This window comes from Eumetopias jubatus, unplaced genomic scaffold (assembly GCF_037043125.1).
Source record: "Eumetopias jubatus isolate StellerSeaLion01/CBP00866 unplaced genomic scaffold, mEumJub1_p1.0 scaffold_6, whole genome shotgun sequence".
NCBI classification, from domain to species: Eukaryota; Metazoa; Chordata; class Mammalia; order Carnivora; family Otariidae; genus Eumetopias; species Eumetopias jubatus.
Genome location: NW_028274812.1, coordinates 30,642,790 through 30,664,274, shown reverse-complemented (window position 1 = coordinate 30,664,274; position 21,485 = coordinate 30,642,790). Strand labels below are relative to the sequence as shown.

General features: G+C 37.2%; 1 protein-coding gene across 1 annotated transcript in view; it reads left to right on the top strand.

Moving 5' to 3' along the window:
* TBPL1 (TATA-box binding protein like 1) overlaps positions 1 to 21,485 on the top strand; it is a 35,680-nt gene that overhangs the window by 4,940 nt on the left and 9,255 nt on the right. The gene's annotated exons all lie outside the window — the stretch shown is intronic.

The window sequence follows — 21,485 nt, the reverse complement described above, 5'->3', positions numbered from 1 at the left end:
AAGGTTGATATATGGACTCTGGATACGGGTTGTCTGTGTTCAGCACAGTGGTTTTCTGCTTCTTGGTGATGTGGCCTTGAGCAAGTTATTTCACTGCCTGGATTCCCCAGTTTCCTCAACCACAGTGTGGGGTTAATATTAGTACTAGCCTGTGGGGGTTGCTGTGAGAGCTAAGTGTAAAGCACCAGAACAATGCTCAGCATAGTGAGCTGAAAAACTAGTAGCTGATGCTCCTAGCAGCGGTACTAGGCAGCACATTAAAGGTGAACCGGCTGTATGCTTTTTTCTTCCTTCTGGGGACTTTCTGTTAAAGCATTGGAATTCTTGATTTGCGATCACTGACTGTTGGATTCGTCTCTGCTGTTAGGTTTTGGGGGGAGGGAAGCACTTTGTTTTAATTTTGAATTATCACACAGGCATCTGGTTATCACTTACGGCAGATGGACTAAGTAAAAAGAGACATCTCTGGTTCTTGGAAAAGGAAGGCCAACAAAGCCTGGTCTGGCACCACGTTGCAGCTATTGAAATGCTATTACCCTGTGGACTTGACCGCTTGTTTTGCTGTATGGTGCTTCTGAATAAAAGGAATAGACCCCAATGGTTTCATTTAGCAGAATTCGTCTTTCTTTAGAGGACACTATTTTTGCTTGTATAACCTGAAATGGTAAACTCGAAACTTGTTGGTGTCTTTGTCAAGCCATTTAACTTGAGTTTTCTGTGTCACTATAAATGTTGTACATAGTAGCTTTTAGTAGATTTCTTGTAATTTTAGAAGTAGCTGAAACTGCTGCTCTGCTCCAGTAATTCAGGTGGCTCAAGAGTGACTGCATACGATTGGAAAATTATTTGTTTATGGTAAGGCCGACACAGTATACTGAGGCTTGCCTAATCAGGGAAATAACTTGATAATTGTGGCTTTGTTTAGGCTGTTACTGAAATGGTTCGCCTTTTAAAGTTAAGTCCAAATGTTTTAGTTTAGTTATATGGACACTTGAAACTGCTGACAGAAAATAAATGTTTCTGTTTTTTCATTTATACAATGAATTGCAAACTGTTCTTTCCCTTTTTGGCTAATATCCAGCTCTTGGTTTTTAGCTGAAATGATATTTTTATAAAATGTGTATTATAGAAGTTTATATAAAAGATACTATTAGAAATGTGTTTTGCTTTAATTGTATAGGAGTAGAGTTTCACAACACTTTCTTCCATGTTGTGCTGTTTTTGTTGGTTTTAGTTGGTTTTTATACCTTTCCCCACTAAGAAAATTGGCCAATATGCTTGTATTTGGAGATGTGGCTTTTGTTTTCCTGTTTAAAGAGAATGAAGTCTAGTTGATATTGCTGATTTAGTTGAGTAATCACTATGTTGGCCAGATTGATTTAATATTGATAAAGTATTGTTAACATTATTCCCATAGCCATCATGGATTCTGAATCTGAAAAATACTGAGATAAGCAAGGAAATGGTCATGGCTAATTCGCTGATATCTATATAGATATAGATATTTGATATATACATTTACATATATCCTTTAATTTTAGATATTCTAAGGACTGGAGTGGGAAATTTTTGGACCAGGAGACCAGGTCTCTATGGTGTCCATATTGCCCAGAATAAAAGCCTTTTTTGAAATAAAGGTTTGACTAACACATTGTTAATGTTTCCTTATGTTCTTTCCACCGCACTTTCTTAGGGATAGGTGTTGCTGTCCTTGAGATATAAAGACAAAGCTAATGTGAAATCCAAAAGTACAGATAAGAAGATGGGAATTTGGTTTTTGACTATGGTCAACATTTACAGAACCCATCATTGGTTGAACCTCAGCTAAGATTCATGAAACCTGAAGCTTTTGTGGAACAAGAACCACCCCATTCTTTTTAATTTTCCACATACTTTTGTTGAGCAACAAAGCCTTTTTTTTTTCCTTACCAGCTTATGGCTAAAGTGAGCTTCTTGACTATCTCCAGTTACTGTATGCATGTGTAACCGAGTGACACTGTAATGAGCATCCTTTAACTGCTCATGGTGGATTGACCATATCCTAGGACCTCCACTGGTGGCAGGTGAGGGTAGATGTGGAAGGCACAACCATGCTGAAGGCATAGTCTTCAGTTCATTAGACCTTCCTCGGCATGAACTCGGTATGCTAATCTCAAAGGTACACTAGATTTCTTAATGCAGTTCTCTACTCCTTTTTTGGTGGTGATGGGGGACCTAAAGTATGTGACACAGCTCAACAGTTTATAACTGATAAAAAGCCATGCGAATAATACTCTTATCATCTTCTCAGCAGCATATTGCTAATGTAAAGCTTTATGTTAATATAGCAGAGAAAACCTTTAGCTGACCAGTGATCTTGAAAATTCTGCTTTAGTGCATAGTACAATACTGCTTGGATAATTGTTCAATTTGTGTGTCCATTAATAACATGTGCCTTTTAATTTACTCTTTCTAGGCTTTTTGCTTGTGGCCTGTTAAATTGGAAGAGTTTCAAATGTCTGAAGTTACATTCTTAATTTGCCTTGTGTTAAATCCTCACTCTCATTTCCTAAAGAAAGGAACGATGGCTTTATCATCATACCCATTCAGTTGGATGACTGATGTGTGCTGAAAGTAACTGACCTGTTAGCTAGTCTCTAACCAGCTATCATGGAATGAATTTAGGATATGGATGTGTAAGGACCCTTGGGGTTAAAATGGAGACTGCAACTCTTAGGAGAAAGGGAAGGGAATATGTCCATCAAAAGTGCTGAGGATCTGTATGTGTGTTTTAATTAAAACAATTCTTTCCTTACATCAGAAACATGTTTCTGTATTTGTAAAAGCTCCTGAAACACAGTTACCTTTCAGGATTTGGGGGTCTAAACTAAAACCAATAATAACTTGTTAGGTGTAGGAACACTAAGCAGAACATACCAGCCAGTTAAAAAAGGAAATAATAGGATGCTGCTAGAGAACTTGAGTGGTCTGGGGCTACTGAGATTCTTATTTGTTATCGTGAAAAATGTCTACCCTTCCTACTTATTCCCCAGCCCCATAATTTTCTCTTTTAATTGTCCTTATTCATTTAATTTAGCAACTCTTTATTGAGTCAATGACCAAGTGCCAGCTAAACCAAATTCTAAGGACACACATTTGTACTAAACAGTTCTCTTCAAGGAGTGCGGTCTAGCACACAGTTATGGTACAGACGGTACCTTTGCAGCGCCCTCTGCTCGGAATCCCTCTCTCAGTGTTTCATGACTGGTTCCTTATCCCGCAAGATCTCATTTGAATAATTTGTCTTCTCTGAGGAAGTTAAGAAGCCTGCCTGCATCATTCCCCCTAGAGTTTCTCTTGTGTCATCTTATTTCCTTCATAACCTAGATCACATTCTCTAATTTTTTTAATTGCATGTCTGTTGTCAGATTCTGCAGCTGCCGTGAGCGTGCCTTACCTGACCATTTTGTTCTGAGCTGTATGCCCGGTGTCTAGCCACGGTGCTTGGTTCACATCAGTTGCATATTTAGTGAATCCAGTTACAAGTACGAACGAGTCTGTTGAAGCAAGGAGCAAAGGGCATCCTGGGCAAATACGAAATTAGGAAAAGGTCTGCTATTGCAGGAGAAATGGTAAAAAGTTGAGATTGTTAAGGTGTGTTGGAAGTGGAAGATTAGGTTACAAAAGGTAAATTGGAGACTTGGAGCTCACTGCATTCCAAGCCAAGCAAGCTAGATTCTATTTTGTCCGTGCAAGAGAGCCAAGAGACTTTTCTTTAAGCAGGGCTGTGGCACAATTAGGAAGATGATTCTGGTAGCTTATTTGGTAGATGGACTAGATGTGGGGACTGCAGGCAGAGTTCTTTCCGTTAGAAGGCAGTCGCCATAAAGACATGAGAAAGCCTAAAATAAAATGCCGATGCTTTGGAGGCAGAAAAGAAGCTAGATGAAAATTTAACTGGGTAAAGAGAAAAAGAAGAGCTGAAGGATGATTCTGAAATCTGATTTAGGTGTGTGAGTGTTGGAGGGTGGCTCCATTGACTGAAATTAAGAATTAAGGAGACCACAAGTATTTCTGAGGGGACTGATTAATTTTGGATATGTTGGTTTAATTTAATGAATATGCCAAACAGCCAGTTAGGAATGTGGATTCAGATCTCTGATAGGTTAGGTTTGATGTAGGAGCCATAAACTCATAGATAGCAATTGAAGCCTGGAAAGCTTAAAGAAAAAAAGGATTTATGGCAGTGGTTTATAACCTTCGGGGATCTTAAACTCATTGAGAATATGAAAAAAAAAAAGGCCTCCTCAGGTATGCATCCAAATTTGTGTGTATACAATTTCAAGGAGTTCCTCACCTCTGGAACCTATTGTTGAGCTTTTCAGGGACTGTCATGGATTTCAATTAAGTATTTCCAATTTAAGGAGCAGAAAGAAGTATTTGAGATGGCAGGAAAGTGTAGGAAAAGGTGTCTCAGAAGCCAAAAAATAGGGGGTGGTAAGGGAGAATTTTGAGAATCAGGAGTGCCCGGTGTTTTATCTTCTGGAGAGGTCCAGTAGGAGGGAGTTTCAGCTGTGACATCAGATTCAGCAGTGAACTTTGTAAACATCTCATACCATGCTGAGGACAAGGTAGATTGTGAAGGTTTCATGCGTGAATCAAGTTAAGGAAACAATGCATGGTAAACAGAGTGCAGAAGTCTTGATGTTCTCTAATGATAAACAGGCCTGATATGAGAATAGAGCCCATTTTAAGGACCTGCTGAAAGGGAAATTCCATTATTTTGATGACCTGTTGTGGCGTTTCAGCCCAGTGGCTCTCAACTGGCTGCCCATTAGGAACAACTTAGAAATGTTTTAAAAAATTAGGGCCCTACAAAGGTTAGTTAATCAGTATCTCTGTGGGTTGAGGCTTTTCATAGTGTTTATTTTGTTTTATCTTTTTCTTAATAGTTAAGAACTAGTGTTCCAGTCAGAAAACTTCGTTATCACTCTTATGTTCTGTGTAAGAATCCTTTCTTTTACTTGTCTGTTATCTAATTATGCAGCTTACTGTTGTGCTATTTTAAAATATTTTTAGAGTTTTCTCACAGACCTTAATTTCCAGTTTAAAAAATGTTACGGCTTTCTTCTACTCTTTAGCCCCGTTCTCCATACTGACTGTTTTTGAGTGACACGGACCCCAATTATTAAAAACCTGACAGCTCTGAGAAAAATAAGGAATTCTTAATGGTGCTTACATGTGGAAAGAGTATTAATTCTCTAATCCTGTTTGCTTTTTTTAAAGTATGTTACTTTTTTACTAAGTAGTAAAAACTATTTTTTACCTAGAAAAGTTTGAAGTCTGTATACTGTTTTCCCACAACTAACTTACTTCATAATTCTACCTTCCTTTTCTTAAAATGGCAGTCATGCACGACATAGACCTTAAACAGGTTGTCTACGCTAGAGCACACAGTTTATATGAAGGGTAAACCTGTAAAAGCAGTTGAAAGGAAACTGTCAAAATAGAAAATTTCACATGTTGTGTTTTCACCTTGCCGTGCTTTCTCTTGATTAAATTCTTGATGAGCTGTCAGCATTTGAGTTTGAACCCTGTATTCCACTCCTGAATAAAAATCAGAATACAGAGAAGTTTGAGCTTTATGCATGCCAAGCCTGACACCAACCAGACAGAAGCTGAAAGAGGGGTTGTTTGGTTTGTTAGCCACCTAGTGAGTTAACATGTACACTTACAAAGAAAATAATAATCTTTTTAAAAGTATGCACTTTTATTATCAGGTAATGGCTTGATTAGTCTCAGAAATTGTAGCTACTTGTGGGTAAGTTAGGACAAATATCAAGATTCTCTATAAAGTGATAAACTTACTAGTTTTTGAAATGATAGCCCGTAATATGTGAAAATATAGACATATAAGACCTGCTGGAGAAAATTGATGCCTTACAAGTGAAATGAAATGAACATAATAAATTTACACTTAGAAATGAACATGATAAACAGTTGTATTACAATTTAATTTCTAAATGTCACTCTTCTGTCTACCTGTGTTTGCCAGTACCTAGCTAAGTAAAAGTTAGCAAAATATACATTTTGTAATATGTAAGAGACTTGTTCAGATTCTCTTCCCCTCTTCCTATTCCCTTTCTCCCCTAATCCCGCTCCCCCTGCCCCAAACCCCCCACAATCAACACTTGGTTTGAAATGATTCCGTTATTATTGGGGATTTTTTTTTTAAATCACTGCTAAATTTATTTTTTTAAATACTAATTTCACTTAGTGGGTACATCAAAATTATATTCCTTATTTTTACCCCCTTGCTTTTAGACTTGAAGGAACATGATCTGTTTTTGTGTTCCAGAGCTTAAGGACAACAACAAATAATTAGAAATCCTTTCCATTTTGAACATTTCTCTATTCATGGAAGAGGAAGCAAGGAGATTATAATTGTAGCAACGAGGATAGCTAAATATGAATGCTTACCGTGTACAAGTACTGTACTAAGTGTTTTGCATAAAATGTCAACTTTTGCAACACTCTGTGATAGGTACTGTTACCTGCCTTTTTTTATAGATCAGGACATTGAGGCACAGAGGCATTAAATAACTACCCAACACCACGCTACTGGTAAATGGTAGAGTCTGGATTTAACCTAAATGATCTACTGCAGAGTCTAAGCTCTTATAATTTAGTGTGTGTGTGTGTGTGTGTGTGTGTGTGTGTGTGTGTGTGTGTGTACTGCTTTTTGATCTCAAGCTAACAGTTAAGCTCTTGCAGACATTTTATTGAATGTGTTTGGTGTCTCAGGAACCATGCTAAGGCTTGGGTACAAAAATAAGTAAGATTTGATCATGTGTCTGAGGAGTCTATTGTCTACCAGGGAAACATAAATAAATGGGAAATTTCACTATAGTGTGGGAAAATGCTGTGATAGTGGTTTGCATAGCAACATGGTAATGGGACTCAGGAGTAGGGATACCCTGGCTCAGTGTTAGGGATCAGATGTCTTACTTCCTTTGATTTCTTATTTTACCCATCATGGTTTTTTATTTTTTTTAAGATTTTATCTATTTATTTGACAGAGAGAGACACAGCAAAAGAGGGAACACAAGCAGGGGGAGCAGGAGAGGGAAAAGCAGGCTTCCCGCTGAGCAGGGAGTCCGATGTGGGGCTTGATCCCAGGACCCTCGGATCATGACCTGAGCCGAAGGCAGACACTTGACCGACTAAGCCACCCAGGCACCCCTACCCATCATGGTTTTAATTGCCTTCTATACTAGGGTTTTCAGATTTTCACCTCTAATCTAGACTGACCTGTCTGAGTGATGGACTCTTATCTGATTGTCTGCTCTAGACCTTCCTTTGGATGTCTCACAGGTTCATTCAATTCAACATTTCTCCAACAGAATCCTTACCCCTCCTTCTTTTCCCGTCTCCTCTGCAATGTGCTCTTCCTCCAGTGTTTCTGTCTCAGTAAATAGTATCTTAGGCCACGAACCTGGAGTCATCCTCCATCTCCCATTTCCTCTTCCCCATATCAGCCACAAAACTCTGTTCCCTCATCTCCCAAAAATGTCACTCTTCTGTCTCCTTCTTTCCATCTTCATCCACCCTGGTCTCCACTGCTGTCCTCTCTCACCAGGACTGCTCCACTAGACCCTGACTGAGTTTCCTGACCATTCTTATCATCCAGTCCATTCTCCCATTACAGAAGTGCCAGTGATAATATTTTTAAAAAAGCAAATACTTCATGTCATTTCTTCTCTTTTAGTTCCCCATTGTGAAAATGTGAATGTGAATGTGAAAATCCTTAATATAGCCTAGAAGGCATGATTTGACCCCTCCCTGCATTTGCAGCCCAGTCTTGTGCCACTCTTTCCACTCTAGCCATGCCAGCCCTTCTTCATGTATGAATAGTTCATAACTTTCAACTCACTTCAGAGCTGAGAACACCTGCTATTCCCTCTACCAGGTCTCCTTCGTGCTGGAGCTCTGTCCCCTAGCAGGAGGCCTACTGCTTAGATATCCAATTCATTGTTAGGGAATTGGTTGAATGAAAGTGATGCTGAGCTATAGAACAAATAGGAGTGAGCCAGGTGAAGAACTTTAGCAGAAGGAATAGTATAAGCAGACAAAAGGGTTAATATTCTTCAACATATAAGAGCTTGCATAGATCAGTAAGGAATCTCAGAAGGAAAATGAACAAAGGATCTGAGACAGTTAACAGAGTAAATATGAGGAGTAATATTTTACAAGCTCACCCTCATTAGTATTTAAGAGGATCATCCTCACCAGTTAATTCAATTTTGCTTTCTCTCATATCTCAAATTGCCAAAGACTTTGACAAAATATTTTGTTGAGTAGACGTGACTGCATATACATGTGTGATCTCAATCTTGTTTAATGTGCAGATAAATAGAAGGATTCAGCAGCCTAGAAACGTGTGCCTATATGAGCATAGGGGAAAAAAACTTGGTAGTTATCACTGTGGTAGGACTATGAATGACTTGTTTTTGAGTATTTTTTATGTAAGCAGAAAATGACATGTTATCTTCCTTAAAAATCATATATTAAAACCATTTATTTGAAATACTAAGAAATCTGTCCAGTGGGTGCCTGGGTGGCTCAGTTGGTTAAGCGTCCGACTCTTGATTACGGCTCAGGTCATGATCTCATGTATCCTGAGATTGAGCCCTGCATAGGGCTCCATGCTCAGTGGGGAGTCTGCTTGGATTCTCTCCGCCTACTCCTCCACCTGCTCGTGTATACCCTCTTTCTCTCTCAAATAAATCTTAAAAAAAAAAATGTATCCAAAATAAATTTTGCTCTTAATAAGGAATTGGTACACCTGATTTCTCTTTTTGAGTTTGATTCCCCAAATTTCAAGTTGTATTCAGTAAATTGTACTATTTCTATTCTTATCCACAATAATACATTAGTTAATGTTAGCACTGACTAATATGACATTACTTTAATTGAGTATATTATGATTTGTGAGGTGCTCATTAGTTCCTCAAAACAATCATGATGAGTAAATGGTGTGCACTGTTTACAAATAAGTGTAGGAACAGTTCAGAGCTAACCCACTGTCACATAGCTTCTATTAGGATCCAGGTTTTCTTACTTTATAGATAGGTTTTAGTACAACATAAATAAGTAAATGAATAAATAAATAAATTCTTAAGTAGGCTACTGTTTAAACATTAATATGAGATGCATATTGGATTATGTATTTTTTAAAGATATATTTATATATTTTAGAGACTGAAAGTGAACCTGAGTGGGAGGGGCAGAGGGAGAGGGAGAGAGAGTCTCAAGCAGACTCTGAACTGAGTGTGCAGCCCAACTTGGGGCTCGATCTCAGAATCCTGAGATCACGACCTGAGCTGAAACCAAGAGTTGGACAGTTAATCAGCTGTACCACCCAGGCGCCCCAGATTATGTATTCTTAAATCGCAAAATATTTTCTTAACTGGAACTTTTTCACAAGAGTGTAAACCATTGACTTATCTTATACTAAGCACTCATTCAGAAAATCAGCATCATTTGAATTTTCCTCCACTACTTTTTAGGTACCATTACAAATATTTTTATTGACTGAGGCATAAAATTTTTTCCTTACTGTTTTTTTAAATAGATAGTTGCTGACAAACCCCCAGCTGTTGTTGTTGTTGTTAATTAATGTTCATAAAAAAATATTTTTTTATAGTTTATATGGATTTAAAAAATTGTAACGGTTCATTTTGATGCAAGTTATTTACATGAATGCTCCCTGCTTACTACTCTTCAGAATTGGTATTTAGACGAGTCACAGATAGTAGGTGGAGGCAAAAGTAATGAAGATACTTTAACTTTCTGTTTAACTTAATGTGATAATGGTTTTGTATATCAAATACTTTCACTTTCTACTTAAGTATTTGTTAAATGTTTTATATAATATGGGTGGCATAATATATAATCCTTTCCTTTGGAAAGTACAAGAGTTTTTGAGGCCAGGCCTACTGTTAGTAAAGCTTTCTTCCTGTGGCTGGAACACAAAAATGCCAACCCTAAGGATGGGCCCCCAAAGGCTGAGCTCTTGCGCCATGCATGAAAATGGCCTCCTTGCTGCCACACAAATGAAAGGGTTGCAGTTTTGGTCGTGTGCCTATACTTTTGCCCCCTAGTGCTGCTAACAACTGTCTTCCTTTCCTGCCCCTTTGAACACAAATGCGTGTTGAAGAGAAAATGGGATGTTGAGAATTGGGATGTTAATTTAACTAAATTAACTAATTTAACTAAATTAACATAATAGCTCTTGAATTAAAATCAAAATTTAGTATATAATTCCTAAGTTCGTCTGTAGCATGTCTGCATCTAAGATGTTGGAATCTGGGATTTTAGAATTAGATGGGATCTTAGAAACCATCTAGTCTCCTCTTCCACTGAATGGAAGACTCATTCTGTAACATCCCGAACTGTTGGTTAATTCTCTAGCCCTGCTGCCTTTTTTTTTTTTTGAGACTTCTCTTCTGTGGAGGCTACTGCTTTGTAGGTACTTGTTTATTGGTGTGGCTTTGAGATTTGCTGCCATGTGACGTTAACTGGTTCTATCATTTTCCTTTTTATTCAGATATTTGAGAACAACTGCTATCTTTTCTTTCCTGTGCTAAATGTCCTGAGACTTTCCTCACACAACTATTTTTGTATTTCATACCATCCTACTTTCCTCTGGATATCTGTTGTCATTGTCCTCTTTAAATGATAATGTTAGGACATTCTAGACGTTTCAGTCACAAAAAAGACTATTACGTTCTTTGCTCTGGGCACTCCTATCTAACCTAGCTTTTGTTTGTTTGTCTTTTAAGTAATTACAATTTCATGTTGCCTTAGTGTGGCCTAGTATGAAGTAATGTCTTTTTCTTAAATACCCTTTAAAATTGTTATGGAAATTTTCAGACAGAATTGTAGGGAAAATAATATAACAAGTACCCATATATCCCCTAGTTTTAACAATTGTTAACAATTTTTTTTTAAAGATTTTATTTATTTATTTGACAGACACAGTGAGAGAGGGAACACAAGCAGGGGGAGAGGGAGAGGCAGGCTTCCCGCTGAGCAGGGAGCCCCATGCGGGGCTCTATCCCAGGACCCTGGGATCATGACCTGAGCCAAAGGCAGACGCTTAACGACTGAGCCACCCTGAGCCACCCAGGCACCCCGAATTGTTAACAATTTTAACAATTGTTCAATTGTTAACAATTAAACGATGTAATATATGTTAACATATATCCCCTAGTTAAACAGTTGTTTAAATAATTGTTACTCTTTAACAATTAAGAAATGAAATAGTAACATGACATTTTTTGATCCTAAAATACAATTATGTCTATTATCCAAATCTGTATCTCAGAGTAGATTGTCCCAATTTGTTTGATTCCCATGGCAAGATGCCAACATCTAGGGAATCATCTGAAACCTTATGCAAATCTAATTGTTACTCAATTCAGACAATGACAAATGCTTGTATTTTAATGTAAATTATACACATGACATGCCTCCCTGAATATTTTAGTATGCATCTCTAAAAAATAAGCATATTTGTCTCCATAACCACTCTATCATTCCGTGTAACAAAATGAACAGTAATTCCCCAATATCATCTATCACTCAGATCCATACTGATTGCCCTCAAATATTTCTTACAGCTGGTTTGTTCAAGCCGGGATTCAGTCAAGGACCATGACAAACAGATGTTTTGCTCATCTTAATAAAAAGGTGGGCTTTAAAATTTGTCAGTGTTACATTTTATTTTATTGATACTGCCTCATTGGGCTAGCCCAGGAATTGAGAAGCTTTTTTTTTAAAGGAACTGATAGTAACTATTTTAGTCTTGTGGGTCATTTTGGTCTTCGTCAGAACCGCTCAGCTGTGTCACATAGCCATTCGGTAAATACTGGAGCGTGGCATGTTCCAATAACACTTTTTTTTTTTTTTTTTTACAAAATAGCCACTGGCCCATTGGCCATAGTTTGCTGACCCCTGCCTAACCTGTTGTGATATCCAGTTTTTTCATCTGTTAATGTTACTGTTCTCAGGCTTTGCATCAGTTCATTAAATAATACTATTTGATAATAAAATTCAACTACCTGTTAATCCATCAAACAGTAATAGCTGCCATATAATGAGCGCATGCTATATGCAATGTACTGGACATAGATAACCGTATTTAATCCTTAAAAGCACCTTGGGAGGTGCAGTGATACCACCAGTTTTCAGAAGACAAAATTAAGAAGTAAGGTATCTCCTATACTATTAAACAGATGTGAAAGAACACCGTCTTTTTAGAAGGCAAAAACGTTAGTTTGGTCATAGGCATGTGTTGAGAGACTGTCAAGTAATCTGTTGGAATCTGGGCACAAGATGTCTATTTCCTAATGTGCTATTTTGAGAGCTTCTTAGAGAATAGATTACTTGGATGATATGCCTCACTTGTAGAAAAGAACAATTTTCAGGAGACCGTGAGGGTTCGTGTTGTTTGCAAATTGCTCTATATATTGCTCTATATTCAGTCTTCCCCTACTTCTGCCATTTCTCAAATCATGGATGGTAATTTTGTGGTTAAAGCGTTGGAGGCCCCTCCCTCAGTATCCTCAGATGCAACTTGAATACACTTAAAGTAGCTAGATTCTACTTTTCTGTATTCTCAGGTTTATTTGGTTTTGTTCTTTTGGCTTTTTACTGGATTTTAGGGGTTTGCCTTGTTTTGATGACAGTGTTTATTGTAGCCTTTCAGTTTAAATATCTTTCCTGGCATGGAAAATATAGAATGTAGTACAGACATAACTGGTTTTATTGCTCTTCACAGATTCTGAGTTTTTGGCAAGTGGAAGGTTTGTGACAGTCCTGCACCAAGCAAATCTATTGGCACCATCTTTCCAACACTTTGAAAAGTCTCTCAGTATTTTAGACTTACTCATTATTGCTATATTTGTTATGGTGATCAGTGATCTTGGATGTTACTCTGTAATTGTTTTGGGGCACCATGAAATGTACCCATGTAAGATGGCAAGCTTTATCAAGAAATATTGTATGTGTCTGTCTGTTTCACCAACTGGTCGTTCCCCTCTCTCTCTCCTCAGACCCCCCTATACCCTGAGACACAACAATATTGAAATTAGGCCAGTTCATAATCATACAGTGACCTTTAAGTGTTCCAAGTGAAGGGGAGAATTACACAGCTCTCACTTTAAATCAAAAGCCAGATATGATTATGCTTAGTGAGAAAGGCATGTCAAAAGCTGGGATAGGCCAAAAGTTAGGTCTCTTGTGCCAGGTAGCCAAGTTGTGGATGCAAAGGAAAAGTTCTTGAAGGAACTTAAGAGTACTATTCCAGTAAACGCATGAATGTGTGCTTTCTTGCTGATATGGAGAAAATTTGAGTGGTCTGGATAGAAGATCAAACCAGCCACCAGATTCCCTAATTTGGAATCTGGTGGCTGGCCAGATTCCAGCCAAAGCCTAATTCAGAGCAAGGCCCTAACTCTCTTCAATTCTGTGAAGGCTGGAGAGGTGAGGAAGCTGCAGAAGAAAGTTTGAAGCTCATAGAGGTTGGTTCATTAGGTTTAAGGGAAGAAGCCATCTCCATAACAGAAAAGTGCAGGGTGAAGCAGCAGGTGCTGATGTAGAAGCTGCAGCAAGTTCTCCAGAAGATCCGGCTCGGATCATTCATGAAGCTGGCTACATTAAACAACAGATTTTAAATATAGACAAAACAGCTTTAGATTGAAGAAAATGCCATCTGAGGCTTTCATAGCTAGAGAAAAGTCCATGCCTAGCTTCAGAGAATAGGCTCTTTTGTTAGGGGCTAATGCAGCTGGTGACTTTCAGTTGAAGCCAGTGCTCATTTACCGGTCCAATTATCCTAGAGCCCTTAAGAATTAGACTAAAGCTACTCTACCTGTGCTCTGTAAATAATAACAAAACTTGGATGACAGCACATCTGTTTACAACATGGTTTACTGAATATTTTAAGCCCACTGTTGAGGAATCAGATTCCTTTCAAAATATTGACTGCTCATTGACAATGCACCTGGTCACCCAAGAGCTCTGATGGCGATGTACAATGAAATGAATGCTATTTTCATGCCTGCTAACACAACAGCCATTCTGCAGTCCATGTATCGAGGAGTCATTTCAACTTTCAGGTCTTACTATTTAAGAAATACATTTCCATAAGGTTATAGCTGCCACAGATACTGATTTCCTCTGGTAGATCTGGGCAAAGGAAATTGAAAACCTTCTGGAAAGGATTCACCATTCTAGATGCCATTAAGAACATTTGTGATTCGTGGGAAGAGATCAAAGTATCCACATTAACAGGAGTTTGGAAGATGCTGATTTCAACCCTCATGGATGACTTTAAGGGGCTCAGGACGTCAGTGGAGGAAGTGACTGCAGCAGATGTGGTAGAAAAAGCAAGAGAATGAGAATTAGAAGTGCAGCCTGAAGATGTGACTGAATTGCTGCAATCTCATGATCAGATTTGAGTGGATGACGAGTTACTTCTTACAGATGAGCAAAAACGTTTTCTTGAGATGCAGTCTACTTCTGGTGAAGATGCTGTGAAGATTGTTGAAGCAACAATAAAGGATTCAGAATATTACATACGCTTAGTTGATAAAGTAGTAGGTTTAGTAGATTGAGAGGATTGACTCTCAACTTTGAAAGAAGTTCTAACAGTGGCCCAATGCTATCAAACAGTATCACATGCTATAGAGAAACTGTTCATAAAAGGAAGATCCAATCCATCTGGCAAATTTTATTACTGTCTTTCTCTGAGAAATTGCCACAACCTCCAACCTTCCGCAACCACCACCTGATCAGTCAGCAGCCATCAACATCAAGGCAAGACCCTCCACCAGGCAAAGATTGACTTGCTAAAAGCTCAAATGATGGTTAGCTTTTTTTTTTTTACAATAAAGTACTTTTTAAATAAGGTATGTACATTGATTTTTTTAGACATAATGCTGTTGCACACTTAATAGACTACAGTATAGGGCAAACACAACTTTTATATGCACTGAGAAACCAAAAAATTCATTTGATTTGCTTTATTGAGTTACTCACTTTATCATGGTGGTCTGGAACCAAACCCACAATGTCTGCAAGGTGTACGTGTAGTCTTTGATGAACTTGTCTTAAGAGCCAGCAGGTGGCGGTGTTTTCCAAGTAATGCTTTAAGGTTGCAGTTTGCGATGGTTGGCCAAGTAATGTTTTTGAATACCGCTAGAAAGTCAGAGAACCTAAAACACAATTTGTTCTTATCCCTAAAATCATCGAGTGAGGAAGAAGCTGCTTCAACTTCTATGATGCATTTTTTTCTAAGACTATTTAAAAATTTTTAGAGATACAATTGACATGTAACATTATGTTTCAGGTATACAGCTTAATGATTCAATATATGTATGAGTTACAAAATAATCACCACACTATGTCATTAACATCCATCACCACACATAGTTACAAATTCTTTTTCTTGTGATGAGAACTTTTAAAATCTCTCTTATCAGCTTTCAAATATAGGAAACAGTAGTATTAACTCTTAGTCACCAGGCTGTACATTATAACCCCAGGACTTACCTATTTTATAACTGGAAGTTTGTCCTTTTGACCACAATTATAATGCATTTAATAAAAATCTAGAAATATGACATTTCCTGAAGTTAAGACAGGTGCAGTTTTGAACTTTGCTTTTTATTAGAAAATATTGGACAACTCATAGGCATTTACTTGAGACACAGGACAAAACACCTGATTAAACCATGGGCAGTGAGAAAGTTATTGATAATTATATTGAAATCACGGGCGCCTGGGTGGCTCAGTTGGTTAAGCGACTGCCTTCGGCTCAGATCATGATCCTGGAGTCCCAGGATCAAGTCCCGCATCGGGCTCCCTGCTCATCAGGGAGTCTGCTTCTCCCTCTGACCCTCCCCCCCTCTCATGTGCTGGCTCTCTCATTCTCTCTCTCAAATAAATAAATAAAATTTTAGAAAAAATTATATTGAAATCAAAATTGAATTTGATTTTTCTTATAGTAATTTTATATATATGTTGTTTTACTACACTGTACAAAAAATTGAAGAATCTTACTTGTTAATACTCATGAAAAAACTATTGGAATCTTAAAATTTGAGATGAATTTTTATTTCTACCATGTTTGCTTTTTTAGTTGTATTATTTCTACTTTTATCTTATTATTTTCTTCCTTATATACTTATGGTTGTTATTTACTTGATTTCTTGGATCAAATGCTTAAGTCATTTGTTTCCAAGCTTCTTATTTTCCAATAGGTATTCCTTTCTTGTTTTTAACCTTTTCTTTAATTGAAGTATAGTTGACATATACAATATTATATTAGTTTGAGGTGTACAACTTAGTAATTCCCCATTTATATGCATTAAAAAGTGCTTATGACGATAAATGTAGTTACTGTCTGTCACCATACAAAGTTACTACGATATTATTGACTGATATTCCCTGTGCTGTACTTTTAACCCCAGTGAATTATTTATCTTAAAACTGGAACTTTGTACCTCTTAACCCCCTGTATGTCACCCATCCCCACACCCACCTTCCCCTCTGACAATAATCAGTTTCTGTATTTTTTAGTCTCTGCCTTTGTTGTTGTTTATTTGTTTTGTTTTTTAGATTCCACATATAAGTAAAATTTTTGTTTGATTAATTTCACATAGCATAATACCTTCAAGGTACATCCATGTTGTAGCAAATGGCAAAATTTCATTCTTTTTTATGGCTGAGAAGTATTCCGTTGTATATACACATATTCCACATCTTTTTTATCCATTCACTCATTGATGGACACTAGGTTTTTTCCATATCTTGGCTGTTGTAAATAATACTGTGATGACCATAGGTATGCATATATCTTTTCGATTTGACGTTTTCCTTTTCTTCAGATGAATATCCAAAAGCAGAATTGCTGGATCATATGTTATTTCTATTTTTAATTTTTTGAGGAACCTCCATACTGTTTTCCATAGCAGCTGCACCAATTTACATTCCCACGAACAGTGCACAAAGGTTCCATTTTCTCCACATCCTCACCAACATTTGTTTTTTGTCTTCCTGTTAACAACCTTTCTAACACATATGCAGTGATAGCCCATTGTGGTTTTGATTGGCATTTCCCTGATAACTAGTGACACTGAGTATCTTTTCATGTGCCTGTTGACTATCAGTATGTCTTTTTTGGAAAAATGTCTCTTCAGTTCCTCTACCCATTTTTTAATCAGATTATTGTTTTTTACTATTGAGTTATAGGAGTTCTTTATATTTTTTGGATATTTACCTCTTATCGGGTCTGTGATTTGCAACTGTTTTCTCCCATTCAGTAGGTTGCCTTTTCATTTTGTTTGCTATGCAAAAGCTTTTTAGGTTAATCTATCTCCCACTTGTTTGTTTTTGCTTTTGTTGCCTTTGTTTTTAAAGTTAGATCCAAAAATCAGGGGCACCTGGGTGGCTCAGTTGGTTAAGCATTTGACTTTGGCTCAGGTTATGATCTTGGGGTCCTGGGATCGAGCCCCGGGTCCGGCTCCTTGCTCAGCGGGAGTCTGCTTCTCCCTCTCCCTCTGACCCTTTCCCCACTCGTGGGTTCTCTCTCTCTCCCTCTCTCTCAAATAAATAAATAATCTTTTTAAAAAAATAAAGTTAGATCCAAAAATTCAATGCAAAGACCGATATCAAGGAACTTTACCACCTATTTTCTTCTAGTTTTATATTTCCAGGTTTTACATTTAAGTGTCTAATCCGTTTTGAGTTAATTTTTGTGTATGGTATAAGATAGTGTAGTTTTATTCTTTTGAATGTGGCTGTCCAGTTTTCCTCTACACCGCTTATTGAAGAGACTGTCTTTTCCCCATTGTATATTTTCACCTCTTTTTTCATAAATCAGTGGACTGTATATGCATGGGTTTTATTTCTGAGCTCTATTCTGTTTTATTGATCTCTGTGCCTGTTTTTATGCTAATGCCATACTGTTTCGATTACTGTAGTTTTGTAATATAGTTTGAAATCAGGGTCCAGCTTTGTTCTTTCTCAAGATTGCTTTTATGGTTCCATACAAGTTTTAGAATTGTTTGTTCTGTTTCTGTGAAAAATACCATGGGAATTTTTTTTTTTTTTTTTTTTTTTTTTTTTACCATTGGAATTTTGATAGAGATTGCATTGAATCTGTAGATTGTTTTGTGGTGGTACGGACATTTTAATATTAATTCTTTCAATCCACGAGTATGGTATATCCGTTTATTTGTTTATTTTTCAGTTTCTTTCATCAGTGTCTTACAATTTTCAGTGTATAGGTCTTTCACCTCCTTGTTTAAATTTATTCCTGGGTATTTTATTCTTTGTGATGCTATTGTAAAGTGAGTTTTTAAAATTTCTCTTTCTGATAGTTGTTGCTAATGTATAGAAACAGAACAGATTTATATATTGATTTTGTATCTTGCAACTTTACTGAATCCATTTATGTTAGAGCTGTTTTGGTGGAGTCTTTAGGGTTTTCTGTATTTAAAATCATGTCGTCCACAAAAAGTGACAGTTTTACTTTTTTCCTTTCCAATTTGGATCCATTTTCTTTTTCTTGCCTAATTGTTCTAAGATTTCTAATACTATGTTGAGTAAAAGTGGTGAGAGTAGGCATCCTTGATTCGTTCCTGATCTCAGAGGAAAAGCTTGGAGCTTTTCAACATTCAGTATGATGTTAGCTGTGGGGTGAATCTTTGTTAATAATATCCAGTACTACTCCCTTATTTTACAAGATAGATAAATTAATTGTAAGTGTTTTTTTTTTATTTGTTTGTTTGTAATGCTTCAAAAATATGGAGTCTTTCATGTAGGATGTCTCTTTTTTAAGTACTGGCTTCATATTATATCCTTGATATAAAACCTATGAGAGCAATAGTATTTTCTGAGGCTGCTTGCCAGATTATATTCATGTAAAATATGAACATTGAGTAACTTAAGATGAACTAGGCCTGTGACCTCATTTTTAGAATTTAAGTTGCTCAAGTACAGACACAATCACCTATTTTGTATTAATTTCAAGGTTTCTTTGCATTCACCAAGATTTGCTTTACACCTACTCTCTTGACTTTTTTTACCCTATATATTGCCCTTGTATTCTCCCCTTAATTTATTTTAACCTGTTTGGTGTTAAAAAATCTGTGTGAAACAGTAAATTTGACATAGTTTCTTCATAGTTTCTCCTTAAGTAGTGCTTTCTGTAGCCTGTCTCATGGGATGTGTATCCATTAGGATTAGGTTTGGCAGCATATAACAAAAATCCAACATGTTCAGGCCTGATACGGAAATTGATTTTTCTCTCACGTTCATCAAGTCTGGAATTAGGAAGTGAAAAGATAATAAGGAGTTTCACTGTATCGGGAATTCAGGCCTCTTCTGTCTTCCTGTTCTACTGTCCTTATCACATAGTCTCATGATCCCAAATGACTACTTGAGCTCCAACTCTTATATCCAAACTCCAGGCAATAAAAGTGAAGAAGGGTGGAAAGGCAAAGGGGTCTTTGCTGGCTTAGTTTGGTCACTCTAAGCAGTCTTTTCTTCCCCAAAGACACAAAACCAGTTATTTGATTTTACATTAACCATGACAGGTCCATGTGGCCTCTTGGCCGTTACCAGGGAGCCTTGAAAGTATGTAGAGTATTTGATTTCTCCCGCACTGTACCCAGCTAGATTCTGTTGGGTTCTGTTCATTGTGAAGGAAGGATAGAATGGATGTTGAAGTAAGCAACTAAGAGCTTCTTTACCTCACAGTTATTGCACAGTTTTTATAGGAACATAGGAAACCCAGTGAGGTCTAGGTGGCTCAATATCTGGTTTATAATATAATCATGGGAAATGATACTAAGGTATCTCTGCTCTGCCTGCTGATTTAAACTTATTTGATCTATATTAACTGTCATTTTTGTGTTATTGTTACCAGATACATGCGCTAAGTACTTTTTATACCTTCTCTGTAATCCCTACACTTTCTGGTAGGGCACTGTCTTTCATGCCACAAATGAGAAGACTGAGGCCCAGATAGATGGCATAACTTGTCAGATTCTCATGACTGGTTAAGTGGTGAGTCAAATATTGATCCCACTGTTTAAGATCAGTATTGATAACTGCCTCTGTCCTCTTTATTAATCTGTCTACATATATAGCTATCCACTGCTACCCCTGCTCCACTCCTTGTACATAAAAATTGTTTGAGGTTGCTCAGATATACACAAAAAACGACAAAACAAGAAGATAAGCAGATGGAAGGGAATATAAATGTGAGAAAACCTGATGAAGCTAAGATACATGTGGTACACAGAGCTGAATGCTCCATCATCCCAGACTGGTGCTGGAAGGCTTGGTCTGACTTGTGTTCTATCAAATACTAAAAGACAGGAAAACAAGCTTGAATTTTCTTTATTGGGACTCTTGGCATCTTTGTTGTTTTAATCATAGAATAATTTGAATCCTTATAAGGAATACTAGTTTTTCATTTTGCAGCTTCAAGGAATCTTTAAAGGTCATTATAATAGTAATGTTAGTGTTTTCTGGTTTTCTCTTTGTGGGTTAGTAAGCTGAGAGAAGCGGGAACCTAGGGACACCTGGGTGGCTCAGTCAGTTGAGCTTTGGACTCTTGGTTTTGGCTCAGGTCATGATTGTGAGATCAAGCCCCACCTGGGCCGTGCTGAACATGGAGTTTGCCTGAGACTCTTTCTCTCTCTCTCTCTCTGCTCCTCCCCACCTCTCCAATAAATAAATAAAAGTAGAAACCTAGTCAAAAAGAATTTTTTAGCTGGATATGGGTCATACGCTTTTAGTAAAAATGAGGGCTCATTTTTGTTTGTTATAGAAATGCTCATATCATAGTTTTGAAAGGTATATTTTGGAAGACTGTGATCTTGACAAAAATGGTGGTGTGCTTTTTACCAGCGCTCCTTGAAGACAAAAGATTTTGTCTTACTCATTTTTTTCTCTGGTGTCTTCAGTGTATGGAAGATATTTGATGAGTGAAGAATGAATGAATGACTAGTAAATGAGAAAAATCTGTTAACTAATATAATTAATATTTCTCCTTCTTTAAACAAGTAAGCCAGTTACCTAAAATAGAGGAAAAATAGGTCATCTTTTTTTTTTTTTTTTTAGCCCTGGCAAGTTGTATGGGGTGGGTTATAGTAATGATTGGACATTGGGACCACGAAGTCCAGCCCTTGAACTTGGTATATTTGGAGAATTGCTATAACTGTGATACACCTGAAACATAGTGGTTGTCAAGGCAAGTAGCAGGAGATGAGTCTGGTAGGCTCCTGGCATGTAAAAGTTCCTTATTAATTGTAAGGAATACAAGTCAGGTCCAGATTTTAAAAGATTTTATATGATATGTTTGTTATCTTTTTGAAAATGACTTTTTTAATGGGCAACAGAAGGGACACGATTTGGTTTGAATAACA